This window comes from Engraulis encrasicolus, chromosome 4 (genome assembly GCF_034702125.1).
Source record: "Engraulis encrasicolus isolate BLACKSEA-1 chromosome 4, IST_EnEncr_1.0, whole genome shotgun sequence".
NCBI lineage: Eukaryota > Metazoa > Chordata > Actinopteri > Clupeiformes > Engraulidae > Engraulis > Engraulis encrasicolus.
The window spans coordinates 14,935,380-14,947,845 of NC_085860.1; the positions used below are offsets into that span (position 1 = coordinate 14,935,380).

Here is a 12,466-nt window from a genome sequence, read left to right on the forward strand (position 1 = left end):
TGGGGTTTTTACAATTTAAACTCAGTAGTACAAGAAAAAAATTACGTCTCACCAACCCACCGCCATCGACAAGTGTACGTTCAATCCTTGCTATATATAGGCTCCTGTTACCTTCTTTTCTCAGTTGTGAAAAAGAGGAAACTAGATGACTTGATGGAATTTGTAGTAATTATTATAATACCCTTACACTTTGTGGATTGGGGGGGCTAGGTAGCGCGGGCCTGGGTGGTGTGGGGGCCCTAGGTAATGAGGGGGACTTTGGTAGTGCGGAGGCCCTAAGCCATCTGGGCTGACCAATGCATCACTTTAGAATAGGATCCTTATTCCGCATCTGTTTTCACACTGTTCAGGGTTTGTTCACACAGTGTGTCGGGAGCTTATACACATTGAATTCTGCCACTTACTACTTACTAATAAATAGAAATATAGGCTTACTGGTCCTTACTAAGATTATATTAGTAATAAATCCCTAATTGGGCATGAACAAGACATTTGTGAATACATGCTTAACAACTGTCTTATTTTGCTTAGTACATGCCTTACACGTTACTTACACAGGCATTAATATTGTATGTATTAGTGCTAATAGATGTGTCCCTAAAATAAAGTGTTACCGGATTGGGTAATTCAGTTTTTCAATTTTCACTTCAGCCAGAATATACAAAGAGCTCTCTCTCTCTCTCTCTCTCTCTCTCTCTCTCTCTCTCTCTCTCTCTCTCTCTCTCTCTCTGTCTCTCTCTCTCTCTCTCTCTCTCTCTCTCTCTCTCTCTCTCTCTTTCTCTGTGTGTGTGTGTGCGTGCGTGCGTGTGTGTGTGTGTGTGTGTGTGTGTGTGTGTGTGTGTGTGTTTATGCCTATGTGTGTGTGTTATGGTTGTTGTGGATTATCCCCAACAGGTTGTGATTGTACTCCATTGAAATTCCCCCCTCTAACAGCCAAGCAGATATTTGGTTCCAAGTTGCTCTGTGTAATCTGGCAAGCTGCAACACCTACTTGGATTTTATTTCCAGAAAACAAGAGCTGCTTGCAGTTACTTTTCAATTTACTTAGCTCAGTCTGGCTGCAATTTTGGCATACACTCTCAGACCAACCAGAAGGAGCATTATAAGCGGTCTTGGTGGTGTTTCTTTTGCTTATTTTATCTCAGGCACAATGAGGAAGGGCACAAAAAAGCATTCAGAGGCACCTTAATGGTTGGTCAGAGTACTGCATACACATTTAACCTTTCCAATGGCTTTATGGCACAAAAGCCATCAAAGAGACCCCCGCCAAACCGGCAAAGAGAGAGAGAGAGAGAGAGAGAGAGAGAGAGAGAGAGAGAGAGAGAGAGAGAGAGAGAGAGAGAGAGAGAGAGAGAGAGACAGACAGACAGACAGACACACACACACACACTCAAAGTACACACACACATCGTAAAAATGCCATGTTCAACAGTCTTGTGGTGAATTACCATGGGACAGGCATTTTCCTGCTTTCTGCTTGACCTGATGCAAGCAGACAAGGATCAGACAGAGTAGTTTAGGAAATAAATGGCTGGCATTTCTGGAGGCATGGACGCGGGGGGTCAGGACTCACCAGGGTGCCCCTTCCCAGCAAGAGCACAAAGAGGCAGAATATAAAAAAGAGTCAGCCTCAATCACCCGGCAACAAGAATAAAGAATAATGAAGCCTTCCTGAGATATCTAGTGGTGAAGCTTTTTAATGTACAGATGTTTCTTTTATTGGTTTGTTTATTTTTCCATAAATCATGAGCAACACTGTGGTGCTATCACTGTGCGATCAGTTTGACTTTATAAATACTTGTTTCAGTCCATACAGTGGTGTAGTCTAAGTAGAACGCAGGTATACACAGTATACCCACTTCAAATTTTCAGGGATTTCAGTATACCCACTTAAAATTGATTGATCCATTATTTAGAATAGCACAAATATATACAGTATACCCACTTCAAAAAAAGCTCAATATACAGTATACTCACCACAAAAAAAGTAGACTACACCACTGAGTCCATACTCATACTAAATGACATATCTTGTGGTGAAGCTTTTTGATATACAGATGCTCGTATGTTTCTGACTGTGGTCAGTCACAGCTGTGATAGTTTTATCAGAATTGATCAGACTTATCAGACTTCATAAGCCCTAGTTTCAGTCCATACTCATACTACAGTATATGCAAGTATTACTAAATACTAAATGTAAGTATTTATGTGACTCTTTCCACGAAAGCTTTTTTTCCACAGGCAATTTCTGACAGTTTACTGTACCTATAGATATTTAGACTTCTTAGATTTACAATCAACATTCTCACAGGAGAGCCTGAGGGGTGTGTGTGTGGACTGGCGAAATATCATAGAGGCTATTTTGTATGCAGGGTGACCTGTACATTTTCCCAGAGCAATTTCAAGGTCTCAGAGAGACATTGATTGCAGGATCCATTTTGAAAGAAAAAAACCTTTTTAGCACTAAATATGACAGTGATGGAGAGTGCAGAGCAGAGGTGCAAGGTACTCAGCTTTGCTTCGACTGCAGAATTCCCATTTGGTTTTGAAGGCTTCCAAGCACAACCTGACCATCAAGTGCATATTAAGGAGGAAAAAATAAAGAACGTCTTATTGAAATGCCTACTGGGTCCACTATGCCATGGGTTATGTCATTAATTAATTAGCTTCTCTACACCCCGTTTCAACTCCAACAGTACATGCCTGATTACAATACTACTTAGGTGAAAGCTTTGATGTTGACCGGAATTGAGGGTGGGTAACGTGTGTGTGTGTGTGTGTGTGTATGCGTGCGTGCGTGCGTGTGTGTGTGTGTGTGTGTGTGTGTGTGTGTGTGTGTGTGTGTGTGTGTGTGTGTGTGTGTGTGTGTGTGTGTGTGTGTGTGTGTGTGTGTGTGTGTGTGTGTGTGTGCACGCATGTGCGTGCGTGCGTGCATGTGCGTGCGTGTGTGTGAGCGTGTGTGTGTGCGTACGTGTGTGTGTGTGTGTGTGTGTGTTATCAAGCAGCTCAAGTCTGTATAATTAAGCTGGCACTGCAAGACTGAACTGAGGCCTTGTTTTCTGTTTCCCCCTGTGACTCTGCGGGACTCTTGACAAGAGAACATTGCTGAGTTATCCCACCGGCACACACACAAAAAAGAAAAAATGTCTTTATTTTCCTTCCTACCGTGGTGGCAGGCTAGCTGCCTTACCTTTCCACCTGACTGCAGCACAGGAACTGGCAGGCCCTTCATTAACATACCAGACATTATTAGCACTGGGGAATTGCACTGCACTGCACTGCGCTGACATGTTGTAATAATAAATAAACATCAGCAAACACAAAATCCTGCTTGTTGTCAGTAAGCAGCCAAGAAGGAGTGCAGCACAAGCTGTGTACAGCACAGAAGCCGTGTGTGAAGATGTGGACTACTTAAAGTGATACTGTCCCATTTTTGGAAATAAGCTTATTTTACACCTCCCCTTGAGTTAAATAATAGGGTTTTACCGTTCTTCTGTACTTTCGACCGTTCTCTGGGTATGGCAGTGCAAATGTTACCCCCATGCTAGCAGTTAACATTGAGTCCTATGAGACCAGCTGGCGGCTAACTGGTCTCATAGGACTCAATGTTAACTGCTAGCTTGGAGGTAAAATTTGCACTGCCATACCCAGAGAACGGTTGAAAGTATAGGAAAACGGTAAAACCCTATTATTTTACTCCAGGGGAGGTGTAAAATAAGCTCATTTCCAAAAATGGGACAGTATCACTTCAAGGCCTATGTTTACTCTCTGTGAGTCAGTTCATACTTTGCGTTTGCCAATGGCGTGCGCCATGACGTGACCCAAAATGGCACCACGCCCCCTCTCGTGAGTTTGAAAATTGTGTTGCTGCACAAAGTCGCGCACCGGACATTTCTTCTGACTCAACGCGAGTCCACCAGTGTCGACCATGAAGTAGGCAGAAAGAGCAGTAGATGACTAGAGTAGCCTAGAGGCTGTTTTGACCAATTAAGTAAATGTCAGGTCATGCTAATGAAGATAACATAGACTCAAAAAACCGAGGCCTTTATATGTGAGGGCAATACACCAATTGCACATGTCTGAATCGAGAACCACAAAGACACAGTCTTTCTGGGTGGTGGAAAGAACATCATTGATATCACTTTAACTTTGCCAGTAGTCCCAGAGTATTATGGATGATGAAGGCTGATGCAAGGGACAGTGGTGGTGGTGATAGTTGGGGTAGGCTGGGTGATTTGTCAGGTGTCACGCTGTCCAGAAACAAGTGTTAATGTGATTCTCAGAGTCAAGGTTGATCTGTCTCCTACTTCTAAGAGCTACATTACGGGCATCTGAAAGGAGGTGGATGAGGAACTTTTATGTCTATCCTCCGTACGAGATGCCAGGGGCTGTAAAGGGTAGTGTCTGTTCCCTTTTCTGTGCGTTTAATCCCTGCCGTAAACACTCCGTCAACCACCCTTACCTTGGTGCTCGGCAGGTTGTGCACTCTCATTGATCACCAGAGCTCCGCTCAGGGTGCCTTTTACTTGCAGAGAGCAGCAGCTCTCCACTGAACACAGCAGATTTTATATTTATATATAGCTCTGCCAAGATGAAAACGTAGCGAAGCAAAGCGAGCAGAAGAAATACAGCACAGTGACGAGCCAGGCAAATTGTTTTTTTTGTGATCCTAAAACCTCAATGTTTTTCTTTTCTGGTTGAGAAGCTTGATATTCTCTATCTCACCCACACACAAGGGCTGCCATTGTTCTGTTCTGTTGCGTCCTGTCCTGTTCTGTTCTTCTCGCTAGACCAGAATGGCCAGGTTTCCTCACAGCAATGTGCGTTGGATTTATGGTGGCCCCAGCTCAGTTTTCAGGCCTGTACTGGCCGTAACCTCTCCCCCACACCCTCTTAATCTGTCCACTTTAGTTCTGGGTCTCCCACCGTGGCTCCAAATCCCTCTCGTTTTTCAGCTGTTCCATTGCAACGGTACTCGGTTTAATCTTCATTTATTACACAACGTCCCGTCAGGCACCTAGCATCTGCACAAACACGTCTCTTTCCCCATGGGATGCCATGTGGGGTTCTTTATTCTATTGCACATACGCCCATATCCTTGTTTTAATATTCCCATCTCATCTTTTATTTTCAACCTCCAAATAAACTGGATCAGTTTCATTTTTAATCAATAAATCACATTATATAGTTAGTCATCATGACAGTTATTAGACTACACAAAGCCACTATTAGACATTTCGACACAGGGTTACAGTATATGTGAAAATCAAGAGAGACTTATGCCTATTTCAGTTGTACTTAATGCATGGCAACTACTGAGCACATTTAAATGAGACAAATCTGTGCCAAACCCAAGGCTCATGTTACAACATGTGTTTATGGCAGGCCTACATGAGTGTGTGGCAGAGTTAGGTGGTAGAATGCTAAAAAACCACCCTCCTGAAGCCTCACACGGAGAGACAGGGCCGGTTAAGATGGCCTGGGGCCCCTTGGCTATAGGTTGTTGTGGGCCACAACAAAACAAATTTCGCAACAAATTTACATGAACACTGTCATAATAACGAGCTAGGAATGAAGAATAACATGCCTTCCAACTGTACTCAACACGACAGAAGACATTTTTCAATATTGCAATCTTGTCACAATTCTGCAATTTTTCACTTTTGTTTTGGCCAATCAGGGGCCCCCTGGCTGGTGGGGGCCCCTAGACTGCAGCCATATCCAGCCCTCTACGTTAATCCGGCCCTGCAGATGCAATGGCACTGTTTTCATCTTAGATCTGTGGATTCATACCTCCCTTCCAGCCATGCCAATCTGTTGCTGTGGTTGGGAGGATGTGGAATCAAGCCACGACTAGCGCTAACTAGCACGCACGACAAGCGCATGACACCACCTGTGGATCTACCGGTTTGGGGACCTCGGCAAAATATAAACATGGGGCCCTCAAAAGTCATTTTATAAACATGCCACCAATTGGCATGGTAAGAGTGAGGGTGTTATTTTAGTGTTTTGTCTTGTAAATATCTGTGATTACTTTACATAAGTTACAAATTAAGATATTTTTTTGTGTTATTGCGACTGGTGTGACAGTTTGGGGGTCCCATATGGAGGGCGGATTTGATCGGGCCCTAAGCAATTGCCTAGGTTTGCCTAATGTAAAGTCCGCCTCTGATGATACCACCTGTGGATCTAGCAGAACCAAAGTGACAGTAAAAGCTCCAAGTATTACGTCCACTAATCCACTAACTGATGCTTCTGACAATTTAAATGAACGTCTCTACCCACAAGATTAATGAACAAATCCTTATGTCGCACACAGAAGGCAAGTAAGCTCCCACCTTATGTTATTGATAATGAATACCGTACGTTCAAGGCCAATGTGTTAACAAGGCCAATGTGTTAACAAGGCAAGAGGTTTACTCATTAGGGTGTGTGTGTGTGTGTGTGTGTGTGTGTGTGTGTGTGTGTGTGTGTGTGTGTGTGTGTGTGTGTGTGTGTGTGTGTGTGTGTGTGTGTGTGTGTGTGTGTGTGTGTGTGTGCGTGTGTGCATGTATGTGCGTGTGTGTGTGTGTGTGTGTGTGTGTGTGTGTGTGTGTGTGTGTGTGTGTGTGTGTGTGTGTGTGTGTGTGTGTGTGTGTGTGTGCGTGCACGCCTGGTTGGTGGTGGGTTGGAGTAAATTAACGCGAACAACAGATCTGTCAGCAGCTGGTTTAGAATTAGTTATTTGTTTCCGTTTCAAACAGCAGCTTTCACTAAGCCATGGATAAATTAAGACTTTGAATAGATGCTTGCGATGCAAGGCACACTGGGTGACAAAAGTGACCCCCCCGAATTAAGATGCAGATGAAACCAGTTAAACATGCGCTGTGTCTTACGCCATTTCAAATTCTGTGCTCATGCCAAGAGACTGTAAATGGGTTTGGACACAGGTGCATTTCCAGAAATTATTATTCATAAGGTATTGTTTTGAGGTGATCTACTACAAGGCCCATGGTTATTATGCCATCAAACACAACTGATATCACTCTCTGTGCTTGTGTTAATACATTTGGTTAAGCCTATTTGTGATAGTGGCCACTGAGTCCATTGCTCCAGTGGATGCTGTTGAGGTGTTGCAATGGCACCAACAGATGGAGAGCTGTCCGATTGGTCGCTTTTTGCCCAGGAGTTTGAACGAATGACATTGGCACATACATGTATATTACATTACACTTAGCTAATGCTTTTTTTAAAATCCTAAGCAACTTACAGTTATTTACATATAGGGCGTTAGTTACAGTCCCTGGAGCAATGTGGGGTTAGGTGCCTTGCTCAAGGGCACATCAGCAATGGATGGAGGTGTAGGGAGGACTGGTAAGAGTGGGAATAAGTCCTCCTCCTTAACCAATACGCCACTGCTGGGGTTTGTCTGTGGATATGCTGAAGGCTGCTGGTTATCTCTGGCAAAGCACCAAGGCATCAGCACCACTGTCAGTTGGAAACTAATGCAGAGACTGACTGACTGCAGACATGGGGGGAGGGATATGGGAAGGCACACAAAGCTCTTCAATCGGCCGGCTGAAATGAACGTCATTCGTGAAAGCATGATGGAGGAGATGTAATGAAGCCTGAGCATCTCACCGTGGATCATCAGAGAGCCACCCCAGACCCAGACAGACAGGCTTCTATTGCCTGTCTCTAGTGTTGGATCAGTGCATCCTCTCACACAGTCTCAATGTCAGCACAGTTTAGGATTGTATTGTTGTAGTATTGTCTGTTCCTTCATCAGTTTTCACAAGGACCAGCGTGACACTGCTTCGCACTCTTCCTTGTGAAAACTGATGACTGGAGAACCCTGAAAAGCTACACCTGCTGAAAAAGAAGCCTTTGAGGTGCGCAGGCTCTCACAAAACATTATCTGTTCCTTGACAACAATTGAGGTATTTCCTGTCAATACCTTTTCACATGGTTGGTTCCTGGACTTCTTAGGCTACTACACAGGGAAGGCAATAGGGGGAGGACACAAAGGGGTCAGTTGTCCGGGCCCATGAAGAGAGGGGTCCCAGAATTAGGTCCAGTCGTGACTTTGCCTGCGTTTCATGATGCCACATTCTAACCTGAATGCATTGAAATGGCAAAGTGTGCATGGGCGCTGCACAGCAAAAGCAGCAAAGCGCGATCACGAACGCGGTCATTGTACAGTATGTGCGCATTCCAATATGCGACCGTGCGTCCTCCACTTGTGCTTGTGGCCTCACGTTTTGCTGATGCCCCGCCTCTGTGGAGAAAACAATTAAGTTTCCCCACTGTCAGCCTAGCCACAACAATTTTTGAGGGACTACTCTTCATTTACCACCCAGTTTGCAAATGAGAATATGACGTAACAATTGAGCTTTTGTGAGATATTGAAATATAATGCAGTTGTCAGTGATGTCATCACGACGTATTACTTCCTGGTGCGAGACCACAAGCACAAGTGGAGGATGCAAGGTCACATATTGGAGCGTACCCACTGTATTAGGGCCTTTCAAATTACTTTGTCCCTGGCCCCTCCAAAGCTATCAGCGGCACTCTGCTACTACATAATACTTGTTTTACATTATATGTCATGGCATACCAAAGCCACGTTCATAATGCTTTCAAAATAATTTGTGCTTTACCTTACGACTATTAACATAGTCTAGTCATTGTTAATTTATGAAAACTTTTACATGCCTAATAGGTAACTGATGCATTTATAAGGAGCACATCTGTGTGGACATACTGACAATTAAATATTATTCATACCACAACACTTTTTGTGCTCCATCAGATTACATTTTAGTCCTTTATTTGTGTTGTGCAGGCTTTCTTAGAAAACCACCTGGAAACAAAATGATACTGTCTGCATTTTTCTGAGCGTTACGGTAAATGGGTGCCCACTCCATTGTCTCTATTTGTCACATTACGGTAAGTTTATAGATCTGTCGGATTGTAGGATGTTTGCAAACCCAAAGAGCACGGCGATGTAAATGTTTGAGGCAGGCAGCAGGCACATATCCGCGACAGCTGACACAACGAAAGGACAGAAGAAATCCAAATCGTTACGAATTCTCCCTGCTTTTTCACAGTAAGTATCTAAGGCACACACTGCAAATAAGCGATCAAACTGAAAATCTACACGTTTAGAAATAGTTTGTGGATTGTTTGATCTCATAAATGATCTGCCACGCTGTGATTTAAACTGCTTTAAACGGCAATAACGTAACATGTAAAAAGTGTTTTGCACATGTTTGCTGGATACACTGCGGTGGCACGGAGCGCATAAATGATTCAAAAGACAGTTGCGGGTAAAAAGAAAGAATGGCCAGTGAGTTGTTGATACTAGTGATGGAATGGACTTTGCGCGGTTCCACAAAATTCGGTGTCTTTATCTGCGCACTAGTTGGTTCTGTTGGATTTTGCGAATGAATACAATATATGGATTGTAAAACTTTAATGCGCAATGGCACTTCAGAACGTTTCAAAATGTTACCGCGAACTGATTGTTACAGTGATTACGCACAGCAAGTACCCAGCTCACACACGTTGCGTTTGCCATTTATGAAAGAAAACACCGTCTTCCTTTGATCAGCAGCTCTACAACATGCTCTTCAGGCGCTCTCAAGGCAATCTAATAAGGCACTTGCTTTCGAACTCCAGCTTCATCGCGCGCTTGTTCAGAATCATTGGTGTTGTGTTGTGTATGAAGTTCTTGACATTGTTGTTGTTCTTCGTCACGTCTCAAGCAACAGTCAACTTAAGCATTTGTAAATCACTCTGACATGAGTGCTGCGTACTAGTATTTTACTCTGCTATATTTAAATGAGCTACCTGGTTTAAACCCTTAAAGCTGTCTCAGGTGATTTATGTTCTTAAATTGAGCAGGAGCAGAGTCTCATTTCTCTTGTTGGATGTAGGGGTTGCAGCCTATAGTAGGCATAGTAGCCAGCCTGTATGGGCCCCCTGCTCTTCCTGTCCTAATCCCTGATTTCTGAGGTGTATGTTTTGGGAATTCCAGGCTTCTGCCCTCCCTCCTCCGGCTGTGGCCAATGCCCTCCCACTGACGTGTATAGTATAACTTATAGTATAGTTATACTATACACGTCAGTGTGCCCTCCTCTTCGACCAGGCTATTTCATGTTGTCTACTACTCCCCTGTGCATGGTGGTCCATAGGCATACTGTATAGTCTAATTGCTTAGCACTACTGTAGCTGTGTGTGTTTATGTGGTTCAGTGTTATCTTATTCAGGGGCGTTGTTCAGCTCCAATGGAGACCCCCCCCCTCCCCCAGCCATATATCTTCATAAATTGGACTGTGTGTTGGCACCTATACATGGGGCCCTGGTGAGTCAGTCACACCTTCACCCCCTTAACAACGGCCCTGATCTTGTTACCTGGCAATCATAATTATTCTCATTTTGAATGGCAAGGCGTAGTTAAAGCTTTGTTGTATTCTTGGCACCAGTTTTCTGCCAAACGTGATCTTTATGTCTTTCTGCATGTAAATAAACATCACGTGAGGGGGCTGATTTGCCTAGAAGCCTTTCCCACATGTGTGGACTCCAGATGATGTGAGCAACATATGGCTTCATTACCTGAAATGCTTAACAAGTAGCTCCTCAACTTGATGAGCTGGCGGTGAGGAGTGTGAAGAGGTGTAGCATGTCCCTGTCTTGTCTCTTCAATCTCCTCACCATACTGCTGTATGATCTGTGAGGGTTTGCTTTGAAGTCATGAGGGAGGATGGAGGAAGGTGTTTTACGTTATTGCAGTCTCAAATCACTGAAATGTTGACATGTAATAGAGTGATCAATCCTGGATTCGACTGGTTAGCTATAAGGTAAAGTAAATGGATTTTGAGTGAATGTTTACATCTTTTCAATAGATTGTGGTTACACATGCACTACATGGTGTATTGGGGAGTTAAAAATGCTTTTCCTGACAAACACTTGCCTTCAAAACGACGCCATTAATTTGAGAGGTGTCGCTTTTTGCGGTTAAGTGCAAATTAAATGTCAACATTAAGTTGCTACATGACTGTTGGTTTAAAAAGACCGACTTATCTAATTTCTTCACAGTGCATTCAAAACATTGGTTTCCATCAGCACGAGCCTTTTCTCGTCAGGCAATATAAATAAAGACAACTTCAACAATATAAAACAATTGAAATGCCAACTGCATCCACATGCTTTGGGTTGAGTAGCTCCATGTTTTCGTGTCTCCATCAGAACTGTGCTGATGGAACAATACGTCTTTGAAAAGGGTGTGCTGTCCGTCAAGGTGATGTGAAAACGTGTTTACTGTGCAAGTAACAGTATGGAGTATGCCTTCCAATGGCCTCCCTAACAATTTGGAGGCCCTGGGCGAAATATTTACATGGGGCCCCCATAATTGGGGTGACTGTTGGGGGCACCTACAGAGGGCAGAAGGGACTCAAGGCTCTTCTATTAGATGATTTACATCTTTACTTAACCTGGTTTAACCAGCTTCTTAGGATAGGCCCCAGATTTGGTGTGGCCGCCCTAGGCAACTGCCTTGTCTGCCCATTGGTAAAGTTGGCTGTGGTGTCTTCTGTTGGCACTGAGAGTAACCTCTTGAGCTGCCACAGCTGTCTTCACAAGAGGGGCGTATATGAGTCAGGCCTCCCAGGCTGCATGTCCCCCTCTGCCGGTGCCAATCCTGGGTGTGTTTGTAATCAACACCTGATTATAATTAATTGGGACGGCCCAGATTGGTGGCTACCAGCTGTTTTGGAGTCGGAATGTCAAGTCCCAACCGTGAAGTTCTGAAGGTAGCCTATCAGCTAGGGTGGTTGATGAATTGTATCTTTTTGGGTGTTGTTTCAGGTTACTGTGAGAAAACCACAGATAAAGAATGTCCCAGCCGTCTATTTCACAATGTATTGAAAGAAATGCACAACAATAGAATAGGATTAAGGATGTATGGCCGATACGTGTTGGTGATTTTTGGTGCCTTTAGCCCTTTAAAGATTGTTTTGACTTTAAATCAACTTAATGCCTGGAATGAGGGTCTTTTTCCTCCAAGAGAGACAGTTGATAGAGCAGTAGGTACCTACCTACTCTTAGAGCAGTGTCTTTATTTCATGCTACCGATGAAAAAAAGGAAAAAGAAATCCCATAGTGCTCTTTTCTTAGTGTAGACAAGGGCAGGAGTGGAGGCCAGAGTGCAGGTCGTTTCAATCATGACGTGGTGGACATTCATTAGCTATTGTCTGACCTCCCGACGACCCTCGAGAGAATGCCGAATGCTGCACGTGACCAAACGTGTTTTTGGTGTTCTCTTGTGGTCGGCAAGTCAAGACGAACAGTAGCAAAACCATGTCTGGGTCCAACTGAGTCCATGCCAAGTAAACTCTGCATGGTTTTCACTGGGTAGACCCATCATCTACCTCTTATATATGCCTCAGTACTATGAAAAAGAGGTTTAAATGGATCCAGGGTCGAT

General features: G+C 43.9%; 1 protein-coding gene across 2 annotated transcripts in view; it reads left to right on the plus strand.

The window, feature by feature from the left end:
* Nucleotides 1–8,875: 8,875 nt before the first annotated feature.
* tp53i11b (tumor protein p53 inducible protein 11b) overlaps nucleotides 8,876–12,466 on the plus strand; it is a 72,301-nt gene continuing 68,710 nt past the window's right edge. The window contains exon 1 of one of the 2 annotated variants that reach the window (XM_063196763.1): nucleotides 8,876–9,088. The gene's annotated coding sequence lies outside the window, so the exon portion shown is untranslated. The remainder of the gene's footprint in view (nucleotides 9,089–12,466) is intronic. The other variant, XM_063196762.1, reaches the window with a different exon arrangement.